Source organism: Canis lupus, chromosome 17 (assembly GCF_011100685.1).
Source record: "Canis lupus familiaris isolate Mischka breed German Shepherd chromosome 17, alternate assembly UU_Cfam_GSD_1.0, whole genome shotgun sequence".
Lineage (NCBI taxonomy): Eukaryota > Metazoa > Chordata > Mammalia > Carnivora > Canidae > Canis > Canis lupus.
The window spans coordinates 17,966,407-17,986,373 of NC_049238.1; the positions used below are offsets into that span (position 1 = coordinate 17,966,407).

The 19,967-nt window shown below is 47.3% G+C and overlaps 1 pseudogene; it reads left to right on the forward strand.

Annotated features, from left to right (window-relative positions):
* Nucleotides 1-18,852: 18,852 nt before the first annotated feature.
* Nucleotides 18,853-19,259, forward strand: LOC100685329 (annotated as a pseudogene).
* Nucleotides 19,260-19,967: the final 708 nt, after the last annotated feature.

Consider the following 19,967-nt stretch of genomic DNA (forward strand, 5'->3'; position numbering starts at 1 on the left):
CTGGATCATGATGAATCAAAAAAAATCGAAATAATTATTTGAGGGCAAGTCATAGTTTCCACAGCCTCAGGAGGTAATTTGGAATTCAGGAATTACAAAACACAACAAATGAGAAAACAGGTAGCTAAGCAGAACTGATCCTCCCAAATTTTTAGTCTATGTAAAGTATCCTAGGAAGAAATAATTTCCTCTAAAGTCAACAGAATGAGTTTTCACTGTGATTTCCCATGCAATCAGCTAGTCAGGTCCACTAAAGAGTTTCCAAACACAATAGGTTTTTCCTTTTAAGAGTGATCAGAACATTCAGTACTTAACACAAAAAAGTAGCAACCATCCTGCTTGGCACTATTATACCAAGTATGAGTGTCAAATTTTTTATAGCTCAAATTAACAACAAGGAGCTGTAATTTTTGTGTTTGTTTGTTTAAAAGACCAGCAGAGATTTTTCTTTTTGCTGTTTAAGCTTCATTTAATTCAAGCTCCAATCTGCCCTTCTTTGATTGCATTTCCAAATCCTAAATAAAAGTGATAACTCTTTCTGCCAATTGTAACAAACTGCTGGTGCCAGTTATTGCTTTTTGAAAAAAAACAAAAAAACAAAAAAACAAAAAGCAAAAAAAAAAAAAACAAAAAACAAGAAAAGCAAAGCAAAAAAAGAGAAAATCTTTTAATACTTAGCTGACAGCTTTATCCAAAAGCAGGGAGAAAACCCTGGCCTTTCAAAACCACCCGATATATTTGTAACAACCTCTTTACTGAGTTCATGTATCTTCTTTATTGTTCTTCATAAACAGGCTATTGGATGTCTCCAGCTTGCAATGTGAAAAATGAAAGAATTTCCTCCCATCCATGCCTCTCTTATCTCATAATTGTTTTGTTCTGAGAGGTAGGGGAGACCCGTATAAATGTCTCTGCTATTTTATTTGTCCTCTCCAAGCCCATTCATGCTTTTCTCCAGGGTTTTTGACTCCTGTTCTGTTTCTGCCTGAACCTCTATCTGCTTACTGTTCTTTGCATCAAACCCCACTAAAGTGTTTGAGATTTCATTTCAGAGCATGATGCAAGAGAGATAAGAGTCAAAGGCATTTTAAAAGCCACTTTCAGCATGTCTGTGCTGGGTACGTTGGAGGTAGAGGCACTTAGGTTGCTGCTCACCTGACATCACAGAGAACATTTTGGTTTGGGTCTGCGACATCCCCGTGTTGTGTGAGTGCTCAGCTGCATGCCTCCTCCAATCTTTCCTGAGGGCCCTGTTGGTGGCTCCTTCTCTCCTGCTGCTGCAGCTTCAGAGGCCCCTGTCTCTCTGAGCTTCATCCTCTCCATCTTCCCTGTAAAGCTGAGGGCCTCCCACAACAGAATTAGCCCTTGTCAGAGAGCCAGCAGAGGTGGCTTGCAGGGGAGAAGGAGGTTGAATTTTGTAAATGTGGTTAATTGTCCTGTTTACATGGGACATATACACATGAGGAAGACGCCTGGGAAAGGAGTCTAAAGGGGAGAGGAAAGTGTTTACTAAACCCTAATTCCTCAATGATGCGCCACAGATTCCAGACCTGAAGTCCTCTGTGAAAAGGGGTGAGTAATGGAGTACTTCCCTATAAAGAATAACACAAACACCCATTAGTTAGGTTTTCTGTGATAATGCTGTGTAACAAATAATCCCCAAATCTCAGTGGTTTACAGTAGACAGTTATTTCTTTTCAGTAGAGGGTCTGTAGGTTGGCTGGACTCAATTGCACTTGGGTTGGGTCTGCTCTCCACATGTCTCTTCATCCTGGAACTGTGGCTACCCAAGGTATACTTACGTCATGGAGGAGGCAGGAGCACCAGAATGCAAACAGACATTCAAGGCCTTGGCATGCCCCCCCTTCTGTGCCCTGGTTACAAGGCCATGCCCAAAGTGAGTGAGGCAGGTAAGGATATGCCAGCCTGTGGAGGAAGAGAGAGTGAATATTGAGTGAATATTCGTTCAACAAGAATCCAATCCAGCACAAATATACACACATACACACAGACTTAGAGGGCCAGAAACTACTTCAGGAATCAAGAAGAAATAGGAATAGTCTGCTTTTCCTCTCTGCCCCAGGCTGGTTAGAGCAGCCCAACAAAAACATTTCAAAATCATGATAGATAGGTGGACACTTTCAGATTTAAAGCAACTGTACATGTCATCTAGTCCTATATCCTCACCAAGGGAAGCTTCTAGTAACAACTCCAGTGAGGAGAGATCCCTGCCTTCAAGGCAGCCTACTCCAAGCACACAGGATGGGTCCCCTCATCTATGCATCTGTATAACAATGCCTCGGATACCTGTGCACAGCTTGTAGGTGTCCCTATTGCCTTCCCTTCCCCCAATGAAAGGCCCTGAGTTTATTTTCCTCAATGCCCATGGTTCCAAGTCACAATTTCCTCCAGGGATGAGCCATTTTGTTCACATGTTACTTATGCTTCTAAACTCAGCACTGCGCTCAGAGCTCCAGAACGACATTTGTGTAAGCAGAGTGGGGCAGTCCTCTCCCTCGTTCCAAGCAAGCATCAACCAGAGAATGACAGGTCATATGTCTTACTCAGATTGAGCTTAAAGTCACCTAGAGTCAAGACATTCTTACATGTGTTGCTAAACCGTTCATCAATCAACTATTTACGGAATACTTATTACATGCCTTGTATCCTGCTAGGTGCTGGGGCTACCGTGATAAACAAAATTGACATCTATGGTCCTGGCTCTCCTGGAGACTCCTTGAAGAGACAGATAATAAGTAAATAAAGAGACCCAAAAATAAGAAAATTGAAATACATACTATTTTTTAAAAAGCATAGATAACATGAGGAGGGAAAAGAGAAAGCCACTTCAGAGAGTGGCCTCAAAGCTTCTCTGAAGAGGTGGGTTCCTAAAGCAGGGGAGGGTTGGCCCAGAAGGGAGGGGCAGGCAGGAGTCTGTCGGGCTGGGAGGGCAGCTGCCGACGGGCTGGGGGCCAGTTGCGTGGTGAGCAGGGAAGAAGGGGCACAGGTTGAAGGTGAAGGGCCAGCAGCTCTGGTTAGGAGGAGAGGAACACAGAGTTTACTAGGAGTGCAGCAGGAAGATATGCTTCGAGCAGAGAAGAGCGTGATGGAACATGTACCGAGTAGCGTGTCCAGCCATCCATGTACATGTAGCCACACAGTCCTTAGAAGACGGAAGGCCTAACCAGAGGCCTCTACATTTGTGCCGACCGAGTTTCTCTTCACTAATGGAGGCCCCTTGATCCAGCCTTTAAGCCAACGAGCCAGCTTTCCCTCGCAGCTCCCTGCCACCAACACGGGCCAAGCCAGGAGGAAGTGTGACAATAACGTGGTGAGCGATAGAGCCCTCAGGCACATCACCTGAGCTAGAAAAAAGCATACCATCTCAGAAAGAAACTTAAAGAGCAGAGCCTTCAGGAGGCATGATTTTCAGGAACAAACAGCTCATCTTCCTAAACAGCCCCCTCGATGGCTGGGAAGAGATCCTGGGGGATGAGCAACAGGTGTGCAAAGCCCCACCCTCCGAGGAAAGGCAAGGCGTGCGTCCTAGTGGGAGCTGGGAGCCTGTCTGCAGTCAGACACCCCCGGGGTCCCGTCTGACCCGGGAGGAAAAGGTCTGGTGCCCGGCTTCTGTGCTCATGGCATGGTGACGGCCTGCTTGGCCGGCCGGTGCTCCGCGAGGAGAGCGCTGCTTCTCCTTCCCCCGCAGCTGTCATCGTGAGCCGCGTGTGGGTCTGGACCATGCAGATAGGATGTGCGAGGCCAGAGGCCTAGTGAGGGAGTAAGAGAGTCCTTCAAGCACAGCGCCGTGGTCAAGGAGCCTCAGGATCCAGACCCTCAGAGATAAAGGAGAAGCTGTCAGCACAGATAAGACAGGCAGAGGGAGCGCTGCGGACAGTTAGAGACTCAGAGTTATCGGGAACTCTCTCCCCAGCTCACATGCAGGAAGGTCCTCAGACACACCAGGGGACACCTGCTAATCCGCTGGGAATGCAGAAAGCCCTGGGGAGGCTCCCCCCACTAACATACACATATATACCCACCCCAACTGGGGTCTTTTTTTCTGGTGAGTGATCTCCTTCAAGGAGCAAGGAACTCTGGAGAAGGAAGTGATGACTAAGAAGCACACCTGGGGGCCCAGCACAGCCACATCTCTGAGGGACTTTCTGTCCCACCCCTGGCCTTTCTGTGCCTCTGTCTGCCCCAGTCTCCTAGGGACTCTCTCCTTCCTCGCGTCCTATCCCTCTCCTTCCTTATTTCAGTCTCGTTGACCTTGTCCAAATGGGACCTCAACAGACGGGTCCAAATCCTTAAGAAGGGAGTGTTCCATACTTCTCATCCCCATTTCATTTTTCAGACGGGAAGCAAGTTTCCCATCAGTGTGGATGGTATAATCCTATCCTGAAAAACACATATATTAATACAACAGGGGAGGGAGTGTTTCGGTGTGCATACATCCAGAGGAGGAAATGTCTGATGGATGGAGCACAGAGAATTTTTAGGGCAGTGAAAATACTCTGTATGATACTCTAATGGTGGATCCATGTCATCATGCATTTGTCCAAATCCATAGATTGTACAACAGCAAAGTGAATGCTAATGTAATCCCCGGGCTTTGAGTGATAATGATGTGTCAGTGGAGGAGGTTCATTGATGGTACAAATGTGCCACTCTAGCGGGGGACGTTGATAACAGGGGAAGCTATGAGTAGGCGCTGGAGGTATACGGGACCCTTCTGTACCTTCCACTTGATATTGCTGTGAACCTAAAACGTCTCTGAAAAAAAAAATCTTTATTCTTAAAAAGTCTGCAGGTATCTATCAGGCAGTTTACAGTCATCTGAGTTCATTCATTCGCTTAGAAGCTTTCAAAGACCTTCAACATTATACACTTTACCAGAACCAAGTATCAGAATTTAATTAATTTAACATAAATGATTTAATTTTCTTTCTTCGTTCTTGCTCTCTTTCTTTTTACATATCTGTATTTTCTCGTTTTTAAAATGAATATATAATGATAATGAAGCAAAGAAAAAGAGCTTCAAAGCAGGCCTCCTCCACCCACTTGCTCCTGCTTCCTTTTCCCCAGCTCACAGCCCAGGCTAGGCACCCTGCTTGAAAGCCTTCAAGCTTCTTATGGAGCACATGGACCTGGAGTTTGAGCTCTGCTCCCGGTCCTGCTGTCTGCTCCAAGCTCAGAGGAAGCCCCATGGGGCCTCTCTCGGCCCCTGGGAACCCCCAGGGACAGGATTTGGGCAGCTGTGCAGGCCCCACCATCTCACTGAGGTAATATGGTTCTCAGTTCATGCAGCACTAGAGAGGCAGCAAAGGAGATAAATGGAATTTCCGCTCAATGAGTTGATGATAATAATAAATAAGGACTTTTCTCCAAAGACTTGAAATCTGTTGTCTCATTTCAATGCACAAAAATTGTTCATTTAAAAAATCCTCCCTACAGAGTTGGAGGAGGTGGGGATTAGTAATTATTAACCCCATTTTGCAGATGGGGAAAGCAGGACCCAGCAGGAGCTGGCCCTCCCAACCACCGGCAGAGCAGGTGTCCTGACTCCCCCAGCCAGCACCCTCATTGGACAGGGTGCGAGTCCGGCCTCGGGCTGGCACAGGAAGCACAGGCCCCAAGGGTCATTGCCGGATCCTCAAGATCCTATGCTGAATTCTCCACCCGTCCCTCCAACTGCTTCCTTCCTCTGACTCTGAACTCCCTGAGCACTTGGTCTCCTAAGACTGAGAAACTGAGGACAACTCCTTTGCCTCCCTCACAGGGAATGTGCTCAGGACAGGGCCTCCCAGTGCTGGTGACTGATGATGCACAAATCAGCTGAACCATAGAACTTCTTTGGTTTGGGCTCTTATATTTGCCGGGAGACTCCTTCCCAGAGAGGCAGAGGCAACCATGTGGCTCAGAGCAGGGAGAGGACATCCTTCTCCTGCTCTGCCTTTGACTGTCAGAGCTTCCAGCCTTGGGTAACCATGGTAATCACCAGCATTAACCACAGCAGTGACAGGAGCCTCAGCAGGCCAGCTCTGACCTGCTCCCGCTGCAGATGGTACACCAGCTTCCTGCAGCACACAGCCCCCTGGTTTGTGCTCTTGCATCCCTGCTGCCTGGGCCCAAGGACTGCAAAGGATGACCCAGGAATCCATGCAGGAGGGAGAAAATGGACTCCAAGCACTCCTGCACCCTCAGCAGGGCTTGAGTCAGAAGAGGTTTAGGATGTGGTCCAAAATCTTAGAGACCATGTCAATGGTGGCCAAGGATGAGGGTTTATTCTTGGGGCACCCTGTTCGTTCAGTCCTAGCCCTACTTTTAGAGGTAGCAACTATCAGCCAGTCACTGTAGGAAGCCAGCCCTGTCTAGACCTGTAGGAGTATCTCATGCCAGGGTGTAGGGGCATCCACAAGCAATCTTCTGCTGCCCTTTACCTAAGGGCCATGCCAAGAAAGCCATGGCAGGGCTGTTCTTGCCCAGACTGGGGTCTCCCCGGTGCCTACCAGTTCCACAAGCCCCATGGTTGAGATACTGGGAGCCAGCTCTTCTGTCTCGGGGCTCTAACACCAGCTACAAGTCCTGCCAGCCTGGCCTCGCCCCATTCCCCATCCTTTTCCCTCCCCATCAGGCACTAAACTACTTTTCCAGGTGGCACAGAGCGGAGCCACTGGCCAGAACCCACGGGCCTCCCCTTTGCAGCTCTGAGGGCTGGCCCAGACCCCTCACAGGGAAGCAGAACGGGCTCCCCCTGCTTTTCTCAGGTGTTCAAGGGCTGGGAGCAAAGGACAGCTTCTCCCGGGGACCAGGATCCCTGCCCAAGACGCCCAGGGTTTGCAAGAGGCCCCGGGGCTACATCCCCAGTAAAGGGCTCTGCAAACCCCTGCCACACAGCGCTGAGGATTCTCGAGTCCGGCTGCTTCTGGGGAATCTTTAAATGGAGAAGGGCAAAGGAGCTTCCCCGGAGCCCCGAAGCCCTGGCCGCCACCCGCGCGGGGAAGGGAAACGATGCGGCGCTCCCTCTAGTGGCCAACGGCCCGCGCCGCGCCCGGCGCCCAGCCCGCGTGTCACCTGTGCCCCAGGGACCTTGCGCCCGGGAGCCCCTGCAGCCTCAAGGCCACCCCCCACAGCTCCATCCCCGGGCCACGACAGGCCGCCGGCGGGCCAGAGCCCGTTCAGGGAGGCTGTGCGCCCCAACCTGAGCTCTCTGCAAAACCCAGGCCCCGAGCTGCTCCACCAAGCCAAGGGGTCTCGTCCTTCGCAGGAAGCCTGGCAGGTGCCCCTGAACAGCCCCGGCGGGGCCTCCCATGGTGGCTGGGCCACCGCCCCACGCACCCCTCGGGGACACGCTCTCTTACTCATCTCTGTGTCCCCAGCACCGTGCACGAGAATGAAGACATACAACAGTATTCGCTGTGGCAAAAAGAAGTGTTGGTGGGGATGTGAACTGGTGCAGCCACTCCGGAAAGCTGTGTGGAGGTGCCTCAAAGAGTTAAAAATAGACCTGCCCTACGACTCAGCAATTGCACTGCTGGGGATTTACCCCAAAGATACAGATGCAGTGAACCGGCAGGACACCTGCACCCTGATGTTTATAGCAGCAATGGCCACAATAGCCAAACTGTGGAAGGAGCCTCGGTGTCCATCGAAAGATGATGAATAAAGAAGATGTGGTTTATGTATACAATGGAATATTACTCAACCATCAGAAACGACAAACACCCACCATTTGCTTCAACGTGGATGGAACTGGAGGGTATGATGCTGAGTGAAGTCAGTCGGAGAAGGACAAACATTATATGGTCTTCTTCACTTGGGGAATATAAAAAGTAGTGAAAGGGAATAAAGGGGAAAAGAGAAAAAATGAGTGGGAAATGTCAGAGAGGGCGACAGAACATGAGAGACTCCTAACTCTGGGAATTGAACAAGAGGTGGTGGAAAGGGAGGTGGGCAGGGGGATGGGGTGACTGGGTGACAGGCACTGAGGGAGGCACTTGATGGGATGAGCACTGGGTGATATACTATATGTTGGCAAATTTAACTTCAATTAAAAAAAAAGTAAAAAAGTAAAATTTAAAAAAAGATGTTTCTCCACAGAGATGATTTCTCTTGCCAGATCCCCACAATACCCTCTCTGTGCCCGAGTTAGGCTGGGTCTTGACTGTGCAAAATCTTTCCATATTCCACCCTGCTCTGCTCCCAACAAAACCTAGCTCCCTGAGGATAAAGGGCAAGTCCAACTTGCCTCTGGGTCAAGGTCCCCAGAAGAATGCTTAGAAAATATTCAAGTGGGGGAAGGAGGGAGGAGAAGCAAGGAGGAAGAGGAGGGAAGAGCTATTATCTGGGTCCAATCAAAGCTGCCCTTTGATAGGAACCCGCTCTGATTGGCCTGCTCAGCCTTGCACTCGAAGAGCCAGGGGCGCTTTTACTATAATTTAAGTAATCTTAACGGCTTTATTGACATATAATTCATATACCATACAATTCACCATTTAAAGTAAGATTCAATGGTCTTTGTTATACTCAAAGAGCTGGTCATAGACACCACCATCAATTTTAGAACATTTTTCGACCCCCAAATTTTCATTATTCCACACCCGTGAGCAGCCACTCTTGGTTGCCTCCAACCACCCAGCCCTAACAACCACTAATCTACTTCCTGTCCCCATACATTTGCCTATTCTGGACACTTCACATAAATGAAACGGCACAATATGTGGTCTTTAGTGACTGGCTTCTTTCACTTACCATCGTGTTTCACAGGTTCATCCATGTCCTAGCTCATATCAGCACTTCCTTAGTTTTTATTGCTTAATAATACTTCACGGTATGGATAGACAACATTGTATTTATCCATTTGTCAGTTGATGGACATTTGATCTGCTTCCATTTTAAGCTACTCTGAATAATTTTGGTTTTAAAGCAATAAAAAGGAAAACTGCTTGATGCTTTCCCTGCTTCGAAAGAGGATATGAGATCATTTACAATAAAAATGGCAAAGATATAATAAAACAAGACTATTCACATGGACATCACTGTTGAATTTTGAACTTCCTCTGTGTGCCAGGCAGGGTGCTAGGTACCCTCACAAAGCATTATCTGTTTTTAACAGAGAAGTTTGAGCTAATTGTTGCATGACAGTTGGAACCCAAATTGAACTTTAGTCTTCTCAGTAGCCAAGGCAAAGGAGGAAGTGTAAAGAAATATACATCATGAAGTTGCCCCACAGTCATTCACTGCTGGGTTGGAAACACCTATTTCCAATTGACTCTAGACTTAGGAAAGCAGAGTTGGTTTTGGTTTTCAAGCAAGGAGTCTTTTTTCCCCTATTCTTGTTTCTCCCACTGTATACAGTTGACCATTGATGTCATTCATACCAGTCTCTGGTTTACACAGCACTTCCATACCCACGCTCTCTCTTAAGCAGGGTTACCCAGGCAGTACCACCAGCCCTCTCTGTAGATCTTTGGTATTTCTTCAACAAATACTTGTTACAAGTTGAATACTATACCAGGCCTGCAGTACGTGGTAAACAAGATAGATATGACATTATCCTCTCCAAATTCATGGCCTAGGGAGGCAACCAGACAGTAAATAAACAGAAAACTACGCAATTTGAGAAGGTGAAGTGCTGGAATAAAACTGGGAGGGAGCTGTGACCAAGAAGGTCAAAGCAGTTGGAGAACATACTCCCCTGTATTGCTTAGGAGAGTGTTCCCTACACAGGGGCCTTTTCAGCTGGACACTAAGAAGTAGCCAGCCATGTGGTCAGAAAGAAGATGGTGTTGTCTGCAGAGGGAATGTGAGCAAGAGCTTTGGGGTGAAAAAGAGGTGATCCAGGAATGGGGGAAGCCATCACAGCTGGACCATGGGATAAAAAGAAGAAGCACCAGACAGGGATTGTAGAGCTAACCAAAGGTGGATCAGGAACTGCTTTACTAATCAAGATAAGGAGCTGGGGCTGGGGGCAAAGGGGGTGCCTGGGTGGCTCAGTCACTTAAGCATCCGACCCTTGATTTTGGCTAAGGTCATGATCTCAAGGTTGTGAGATCAATCCCTGTGTTGGGCTCCCTGCTTGGCACAGAATCTGCTTCTCTCTCTCCCCCTCGCCCTATGCCCCTCCCCCCTCTTCTCTCTCTCTCTCTCTCTCATAAATAAATAAATGGTTTAAAAAAAAGATAAGGAGTTCTGATTTTATTCTCAGTGCAACAGGTTCAGTGAAAAGTTTTGGAAAAGAGAGCGATGGAATCCAACTTAAGTTTTGAAAAGACTGCTGTTTGCACAATGATTGGCGAGCAAGAGAAGAAGCAAGAAGCCCCGGTAGGAGGCATTAGTGGACATGAGGGAAGGGATGCCTGCCACAGACTAGGTGACGTGAGTCACACTGGAGAGAAGGGAGGAGATTCACTTAAAGTCTGGAAGTAGAATCAACCGGCCTCGCTGATGAAGGCATAAAGAAGAGGAGGAATCACAGATGGCTCCCAGATTTGGTTTGTGGAACTAGGTAAATGACGCTGCCAATTTCTGACGTGGGAAAGAGTGGAGAAGAAATGAATGTGGGGGAACAGCGAGAGCTCAGTTAGAGACACGGATGGTTTAAGATGCTTGTGTAACACCCACCTGGAGAGAGGAGACAGTCCTTCCTAGAGATGTAAACAGGGACTGGCACAATAGAGGTGGCATTTAAAGGCACTGGGTATGGATGAGATCACCTGGGGAGATCTTTGAAGCTTCTGAAGCATTTCTTTATCCCTGTGCCTCCGCCAGGTGCCAAAACAATAGGCCAATTCTGTCGGTATAGAGGAGTAAAAGAGCTCGCAGGTGATTCTGGACATTTGGTGCCATGTAAATAAAACGGTTTGGTGGAGCAACCTTTTCTCCAGTCAATCATGGCTGTGTTTCCACCTGCACATATGCAGAGCACAAAGCGTTCCTATCCCCGTGACCAGAGGAGGGCAAAGGGGCTGCCGGCCAGACTCAGGGTAGCAAGTGGGCTAGCCCCCACCATGGGGGAAAATGTTCCTAACAAGCGGCCAGTTTGCATATCAATAAATTCCACTGCAGCAGAAATGATGTAACAACTCAACCATTACCAGCCAGCAACACAGACCAGACTGACCCTCTCTGGGCTTCAGGAAACCAGGAGACTGGAGCTCCATGGGTCCATACAAAGGGAAGGAAGAAGCTTGGCCAGTTCTGACCATCCACATTTCACCCCCAGCATACATCACCACCACCTCCACCAGCATCATCACTCTGCTAATGGAAGACACTGGCTTTGCCCAAGCAAAATCTTCGGAAGCCTTCCTAAGTTTTATTCTTCTTAAAAAAAATCAGCATTTACTTAAAAAAAAAAAATGCCTGTTGAGGAAAGGTGGTATATTTCTAGATCTCTGAGACACAATCACAGTGTTTTCATGATTTTACCAGAAAACCGAGGTGAAAAGGGAAAACTTCTCAAGACTTCCATTCCAGAGGCAAAGACAATTCCAGCTTTCACACTGTTGACGAACGCAATGACTCAGCCTCTTCTCTCTGCCACAGGGCCCCAGCCTTGGGGGAAAGTGTGGGCGGCAGACACAGGATAGAGAGAAGGAATTAACAGAATTTGTTCACATACAGCTTTGTCCAATCATTTCTGGATGATGGGGGTGATTCGGATATAAACAAACTAGTGTCAGTTGGGGTTTAGTTTATGGAGGAAAAGAAAGACGTTATCATTACCCAGTTATCAGTTACTGATCATGACGATGAGCCGAGACCCAAGGTGGATGACACCAGAACCGAGGAGAGGAACAAATACCCGGTCCTTGTCTCAGGGGCAGCAAAGAGCAAAGAAGGCTAAAACGAGGGCAGGTGCAAAGTTAACAGCAAAGCCAGCCCGCACATGTGAAAGGCCAAGTAATTCGGAATCTGACGTCGCAGGGGTTCATAGGGAGACAGTGCTATGCAGGGCTGTGAGGGCAAGCCACAGAGGGCAAGTTGCAAGGGTCCTGGAGGATCCAGAAGAGGACAGAGGATGCACCACACCAGCAGGGAATGGGCCTGAGCAAAACTCCAGCGGGGATAGCAGGGAGACAGGTGTAGATAAGATGCAGAATGGAAGGGTGAGGATCCAGCAGGCAGAGCAATAAGGTATGCACCAGGGGGATCCAATCTGACCTGAAGCCATATAGATACATTTTTCCCACCCTGTGATCCCACCCGAAACCCCTCAATGGGACCAACTGAACCCTGTCCTGACTCCACATCCACGCTGCAAACACTCGGACAGGCTGCCTTAAAGTTGTAATGTGTTTTGTTAGAACACAAACCTTGTTCTCCTTTGCCAAGCTTCGAAACACGTAGACCTTCTTGGGGAAAGAGAGAGCAGGTTAACAAATTGCGTGGTTCTATCCCCAAATAAAGCCCAGGCCCCCTCCCCCACTCCAATTTCCCAAGATAATTGACTCATAAAGCCATGGCACTTACTGCCCATGATTCGTCTTTATTTTGCAAGATTACAGGAGGTGCACAAATTGCAGGCTGCAGACCACCTCTGGTTCTATCTGTTTGGTGAAAGGTTTGCCCCCCAAATAACAAAAACCTGTTATTTTATTTTAAAAAATATATATATACATCCAAAGGGGGCACGTTCCAGATTCCCAGTTTGAGTGCATGTAAAGAGAGAGTCAGAAATTTAGTAAATGTGAAACCTTATCCACTTGCCAAAATTCTATTCAGAGTACTCACCAGCCCAGTTTTTGGCAGCCTTCTGTGTTAGGTGGGCGGGGCCCATAAGGAAAGCTGCGAGTGGGAAAGTGCCCGAAGGCTTGCGGGTCACACAGTGGCTTGGCAGGGAGGCAGTGGCGGCCACATGCAGAGGCGAGGAGGCCTGGCCGGCAGGGCCGGGACTGCAGTGACCTGACCCAAAGACAGTGACCGAATTACTATGTCCAAGGGGCTCGTCAATACATGCTGGGGATACATACATCCCCATACATACATACATACATGATTTTGGGGGGGAGTTGGGGGGAGGATGGCTCCCAATGTGATTCCATGAATCCAGTATTTTTTTTCTTTTCCCTGCACCCCACCAGCCCAGCTAGACAATGAGGCCTGTTTTCCAGAGAAGGTGGAAAAAGCATCAAAAAAGGTCACAGAACAGAGAAGCAGGGTACGACACAAAGAAGCTGAAAATGAAGTAAATATGAACAATGAAGTAAACGTCACCCAATGCTGGTGGAGGGGCTGGAAGAGAGAGGGAGAAGTGTGGTGAGGAGGTCAGACATGAATTTCTGGCTCTCTCCAGTGGTGGAAACTTCTGTGGGCAGACGAGAGGCTGGTAGGGTCAGCCTGCCAGATGTGCAGGGAAATCCCAGCACACTGCAGCTTACTCCCGACTTCCCAGATGTATCTCAGAAAAACCAGAGTGCCCACGGGAAAGCTGACCCTTGGGCAAGGTGCTCACCACGGCACCAGGCGGTAAGCCTCAGGTGGCTGAGGACGTGGCCAGGAGGCCCAAGATGGCACTCCCTCCTCCTCACCTCAGGAGTGAGAAGCTTCCTCCAGCCAAGCCCCAGGGTCCACAGCCATGCTCTCGCTGAGCCAAGAGCACAGGCGACAAGTCTCCCTCCCAGCAGTGGGCACCTCAGCAGCGGAGCAGGTGAGGCCAGAGGCTGCCCCAGGACAAGTGGGCGAGCATGTCAGCAGGTGAACCAGCAAGCCCCTCGAGGCTGGGGATGTGAGGGCATCCTGTGCCCAGGCACCCTCCTAGGAAAGTGAGCAAAAGGAGGAAGGGAAGAAGAGCCCGTCGGGAGGAAGTCACACACCTGAGGGAGACTATGTACTTGCGCTGATTTATCTTACTGGGGTGAGGGGAGGGACACCTTTAGACTAGGAGAAATCACGCTACCTTCATGCTGGTGGTGGCATTTGTGTTTTTGTTACCATTGCTGTTTTTCCTGCCACCAGAAAGCAAAAAATGTTCTGGAAAAAAATGTTAATGCTACATTTTCCTGCACGTGCTACTATTTGGCAAGAGCATTTCAGTCCCTTGGCCACCTCCAGTGTCTAAAGGGCCTATTGCAGATGGGCATGCATGGCAGCAGAAATCTCAGGACGGTGCCACCTGGCAAAGTCCCATCTGTGGTAGAACTTTTTCCTAGCTTGAGCCCCGCTGTGTGGAAGGAGGACTCTACCAGCAACCATGGGCACAAGCATGGGGCCCAGCCCTTCCCAGAGCAGCCTGCAGGGGCCACGAAGGATGTCCAGCACCAGCCAAGCGAGGAGCTCAAGAAGTGAAAACTAGAACAAACTCCAGTTTGTAATCTGGAGAGACTTGCCAAAGTTTCTATGGGAAAATAGCAACTCGGGGGTCATCTCCAACGGGACACTCACCTCAAGATGACTTCAGCAGTAGTGCCCACCCACTGTGCCAGGCTGATTCTCTGGAGGTGCCACCCCCTTGCTCGTCCCTTCCCCAGTCTCCCACTGATGCAATGAGATAACATAATGCATTCAAAAGCACGTCGTCAACTGCAAAGTGCTGTACAAAAGCTGGCATAATTATTAATATTAGCACTGGGTTTTGTTTTTTCTTTTTAAGAAAGAGAGATGCCAGTATTTGTGCATTGATAAGTCATAAAAGACTTCCTGCCTGAGCCTCTTCCCTTATTTCTTTGCCTGTGAACCACTCAATTCTACCAAATGAGTCCTTTTATTGGAGATGTTGCTCGTTAAAATGGACAAACAGCTCCTGCCTGTCTCAGTACTCGGGCCATAGGAGGCCTCTGTCAATACCTGCCTTGTGGGACTGCACGGGACCGGAAGAGATGTCACCCTTGCACTCACGTGGAAAAGACAGGGCAAGCAGTGCGACCACAAGCCAGCGTTTAAGGAGACTACGGCTCATCGTTGGCATGTGAGCCTCACCCCTGGAGGATTTTTTCAGTCTTCCAGAGAGCAGCACTCATTTCTTCTGCATCTCTTAAACTTGCTGGTGTCCATCCCGGGGCTCCAGACTTGTTCAGTGAAAGAGTGCTTGGCTGATCAGTTAGTAGTAATTGCTCAAGAGCCGATATGCTCATCAAATCCATAAATCAGTGCCTGGACTCAAAGCCCAGCTCTTGTAGGGGAGACACTAGCCCAAGGGGCAGGAGGCCTGAGTTCTGGTTCTTAATAGCCACAAGTTTCAGGCTGGACTTTCGAAAAGTCCCCTCCCTTGTTTGGACTATAGTTTCTTCATTTGTAAACTCCAGAAAGTGCACAAAAGAATTTTTGAGTGTGTGAACCCACAGGTTATGATTCCATCTATCCCCCTGCTCTCTTGGACAATGCAAACAAAACAAAATCAAATAAAATAATCTCTAACAATTTAGCAACAGGAACAGCCCTATTCTTGATGAGATTCCAACGAAGTTAAGACTGATTTTTATTAGATTTTGCAGTTATTTAATGCTATTAGAATATCATTGGTAGGATGATTAAAAATTTTCAGTGAAATGTAAGTAAATGATTCATTTAAATCTGGATCTACAGTGGTAATAAAGCCAACAAAAGGACCCAGAGTATGGTCAGGCAGGGGAGCCAACAGGGTGGCAGGAAAATGGGTCCAGAACCAGATACTGCACCATGAGACTTGCCACATGCCACCTCAAGAATGAAAACGAAGACTAAGATAAATCTGAGCCTCTGAATTGTGTTGATAACCAATACATGTGGACCTCTAACTTATGTGGAAATGAAATTGCAACTTGCAATTCAATAATTTGCAACACAATTAATACAAAAATCATAATCTGCCTAGCTTAACTTTGAATCTTTAATGATTTGAAATGTCCTGCCTTGACTTTATTGTGGTACGTGCAGATTTACACCACACACACACACACACACACACACACACACACACCTGAATAATAATAGCATAGGACTGAGCTACTTTTCATACTCTGCCATGAGAAGTCATAGTATAATGTTCAGAACATGGCAGGTTGGTTGGGGTTGGGGGGCTCAGCTCTATAAGCATTAGCAATGATATGATGATGATGATGATGACGACGATGACGATGGCTGTCATCACAATATAACAAGAAAAATACAGAGGACATGTCACTGGGAGACCTAGCCCAGGCTGGAAGTCAGTGAGACCCTCCTGGAGGGAGTGACATCTTGGCAAGCAAAGAGGAAAGAAGGGCCCCACTTCCACTTGCAGGCCCAGTGTGGGTACCGATTGGCTATCAGCAGAAACTATTGTGGGTGCCAATCTAAGTTTGTTGGGTGCCCCTCCCAGCAGCTGTCTCTATCCAAGCTTTGGATGTTACCCTGTCCTGTCGCATTTCTAGTCTCACCTCACTCTCCAACCTGAATCTCAGCAATGCTGAATGTGTGCTCCCCTAGAAGCTGCTTTTAAAAATAAATCTTTGATGCAAGTTTGTTTCTGGGGCATCTGTCTCTTTCTTTAATAGCAAACATTTAATCATGGGCAGTCCTATTAAGTTAGCAGCATCAGCATCCTCAACTGAACATGGAAAGACACTGAGGCAGGCATGAACTGGATCCTGAGTGCTCTTCTAAAAAGAGGAAACTGAGGCATGGGATGACAAAGAACCTTGCCCACATTCATATGACCTAGTAGGTCATATGAAGCAAGTGGTAGGGCTGCGATAAAGCCAGTTCTGTTGGTCCCCTAAGGCTGTGTGTGACGATAGTGTCTCATTCTCAACACCCTTTATTTTAAGGGTTTGAGGCTTGCCCACAAAGCTGTGGGCTCTAAAAGGTCAGGACATTACCGGTTTCCCTCACTGCTCTATCCCTTCGCACAGTACTTGGCGACAGGACAGAACAGTGCCTCACCAAATATTTATTGACTGAATGAATAAAAGAGCGAGTGAATTCTGTCTACTTCAGGAGGTGCTAAAGGAAATGAAGGCAAATGTGTTTTTGGTGATGCTTATATTATACACAGAGGAAGGGAAAAGACGTTTGAAGTACGGTTTTTAGCAACTCAGTTAGTTGGGATGTAAACAAGAAACGGCAAGCCCTCCAAGTATTCGTACACAAGGTATTTCATAACACTTGCTGGTGTCCCACATGACAGAAGAGGCTGGAAAGGCAACACCGGATGGTAAGGTGCCCGAGAGACAAGTGCGACAGGAAGCCACTGCCATCCAGAGAAGAGCCACAGAGGACCTGAGGGGGGAACTGGGGTCACTCAGCAGAGGCTGAGAACCACAGGAAGTTAATGGCTGAGATGCGGGGGCCATGGAATTTGCAGGATCTTCCAAGGACTCAGTCAACTCAAGGCAAAGGGAAGGGAAGAGAAATATGCCAGCTTCTCCCTTCTTTTTGCCTTCGTTCTCCCTCCAGTGCCTCTCTTTGACCAAACCCAAGAGGAGCTCTCTGGCAGGGGAGCCTGGAAAAGCAACCAGCATGGGTCGGCATCCACTGATATCACTCTGGGCAAGGAAGGGAGGAAACAGGCTCTGGGGCTGCACAGGGTCTAATCCTACACTGAAGATGTTAAAACTATCTCTGGGCAAAGGAGAGGTTGATCTTTTTTATATATTTCTTACAAGATGGCAGATTCAGGAAGAAGAAGAGGGAGACATTTGGAACAAGCCTGAGAATCAATCACCTCTGGATGTGGAATTCCTGGATGAGATGGTTGAACAGTGCAGCACTAGGGGTGCTGGGTGTAGTGTGAGAAGTTTTCTCTCTTTGGGTCATTCACACCAAGGTGTGGCTCCCTGGAAAGCCCACCACCCAGGGCCTCAGCTTGTCCATTCAGGTCCCAGGCCCCAGAGAAAATGGCTCCTCAACCAAGTGACTAACTGACTTAGGAGAGTGACCTCTGTGTTCTAAGGATACACTGTTCTGATCAGCCTAAGTGTCCAACTATTTCACAAAGGATTCCCCAAACCAAACATAGAAGACACATTGACCACCAGAGCTGCAAGGACCCTATGAGCCTACCTGGTGCTATCTGATTCCCTGCCCCTACCTCTATTCTAAATAAAATAATTGAAGGCCAGGGGTTGAAGGACGCTTCACTCTGGTAATATTGCAACATAACAACAGAGTCAGAATGTCAGCTCAGGTCAGGGTTGCCAGAGGGGCCAAAAGAGGTATGATATATGGTGAGTATGTGTGTGTAAGTTTGAAATGAAATGCCTCACAACAATATATAATGGAAGATGGTAAACTTTATTTCATAGAGAATCAGTGTTGAGGTAAACGGAGTGATCTGATTGAGAATAATCATACTTGGCACATTAATCTTAATTTTAAAATACAAAATAGTTTGGGGCACCCGGGTGGCTCAGTCAGTTAAGTGTTCAGCTTCTGATTTTGGCTCAGGTTGTGGTCTCAGGGTCATGAGATCAAGCCCTGCCTAAGGCTCTGCATCCACCTTGGGCTCCATGCTCAGCTGGGAGTCTGCGAGTCTCTCTCCCTCTGCTCCTCTTTCACTCTCTCTCTCAAATAAATAAGATCTTTTAAAAAAACACACAAAATAGTTAAAACTTACAAATTATATTCAATAGAGTTTAATAATTTATTGTCAAAGATGTTGAAGAAGCCAAAAGACCTTGGCAGCCTTCGGTTGAGGATGTCTCAAAAAGGTACAGGAGACAGAGCTAAATGTGCAATGGCCCTGGGACATGTCCTGGAAACCACTTTTAAAAATAAATCTCTAGAGGAGTTTCCAGCAGATCTGGGCTGCTGAGAGCTGGGACAGACATACTGTTCCTGGTCCTGGCTCCTGTAGGGGTCCTGCCCAGGCAGCGACTGCAGAGGAAAGAAAGAGGTATTGGTCATGCTGGCCCACTACTGCTATACACTGCAGCCTTATCTCAGCTCAGAATGAACTATATGCCCACCATGGCCAGCCTCACCAAGGCCATAGACAAAAAGCACTTGGTCCTGATTCAAATTGGAAGGATATTTACTGGTTTTATAAGAATCATTGATCAAGTTGCTAATTTAGTGCTACATCAGGCTGTGGAGCATATTCATGTGGACAAAAAAATACAGTGATATTCCTCAAGGAATTTTTATGCCTTTCTCAGAGGAGAAAATGTGGTCCTACTAGGAGAAATATCATTGGAAAAGACAGTGACACATCCCACCAAGTGTCTGTTGAAGGAATCCTAGAAAAACAAGGGATAGAACAGCACACCAAGATGGAAGCTGAGAAGCTGAAAGTCCAAGCTCTGAAGGATGAGAGTCTCTCCATTCCAAATCAAGCAGATACCCTTGATGAGTATTAGGTCAACAACTCAGAGACTATTGGTTGTGGGAAGCAGGGGCTGTCACTGAATGAAAATGACATCCTGGTTACCACACACTTTTGACTAGAGATTGTAGAGTTTTGAAAAGTCATTTTACTTTGAATTCTTTCACATGTGCAATGTGAAGAAATCACATCTTTTTTCCCCTTATTAATGGCAAAATCATTGTTCAAAACAAACAAACAAATAGTGGCATAGCCTCCTTTCACACATCACTGTGAAACCAGCAACTACTTTATACTGCTCTTCTTGTCCCAAATTAGCATTTACAGGAGATGTTCTTCATTTACCTATAAATAAAATATGAAACTCAAGACTCAAAAATGAATAAACAAACAAACAAATCTCTGGAGACTTTGGCCAAGAGCAACTATAAAAGTTAAATATATTGCATAAAGTAGTTGTTAAAAGTCATCGGAGAGTAAAAGTAGCCAGGACTTTAGAGGCCAAGATTCTGGAGAAAAGAGAAACAGTGAGTAAAATCTAAATTTCCTTCATGTTTTCCCTTCTAGGCATTTTCCAGTTCTCAAGAGGTACCAATGAAATAGAGGTGAGACATTGGTCTAGAACTGTAGTAGCCTAGGTGGTCTGAGAAGCCAAAAATTGAAGTGCAAATCTACCAAATTACTCAGAACATAAGGAACTCTTATCCTGGAGAAAGAGCCTAAATAGAAATAAGTCAGGCAT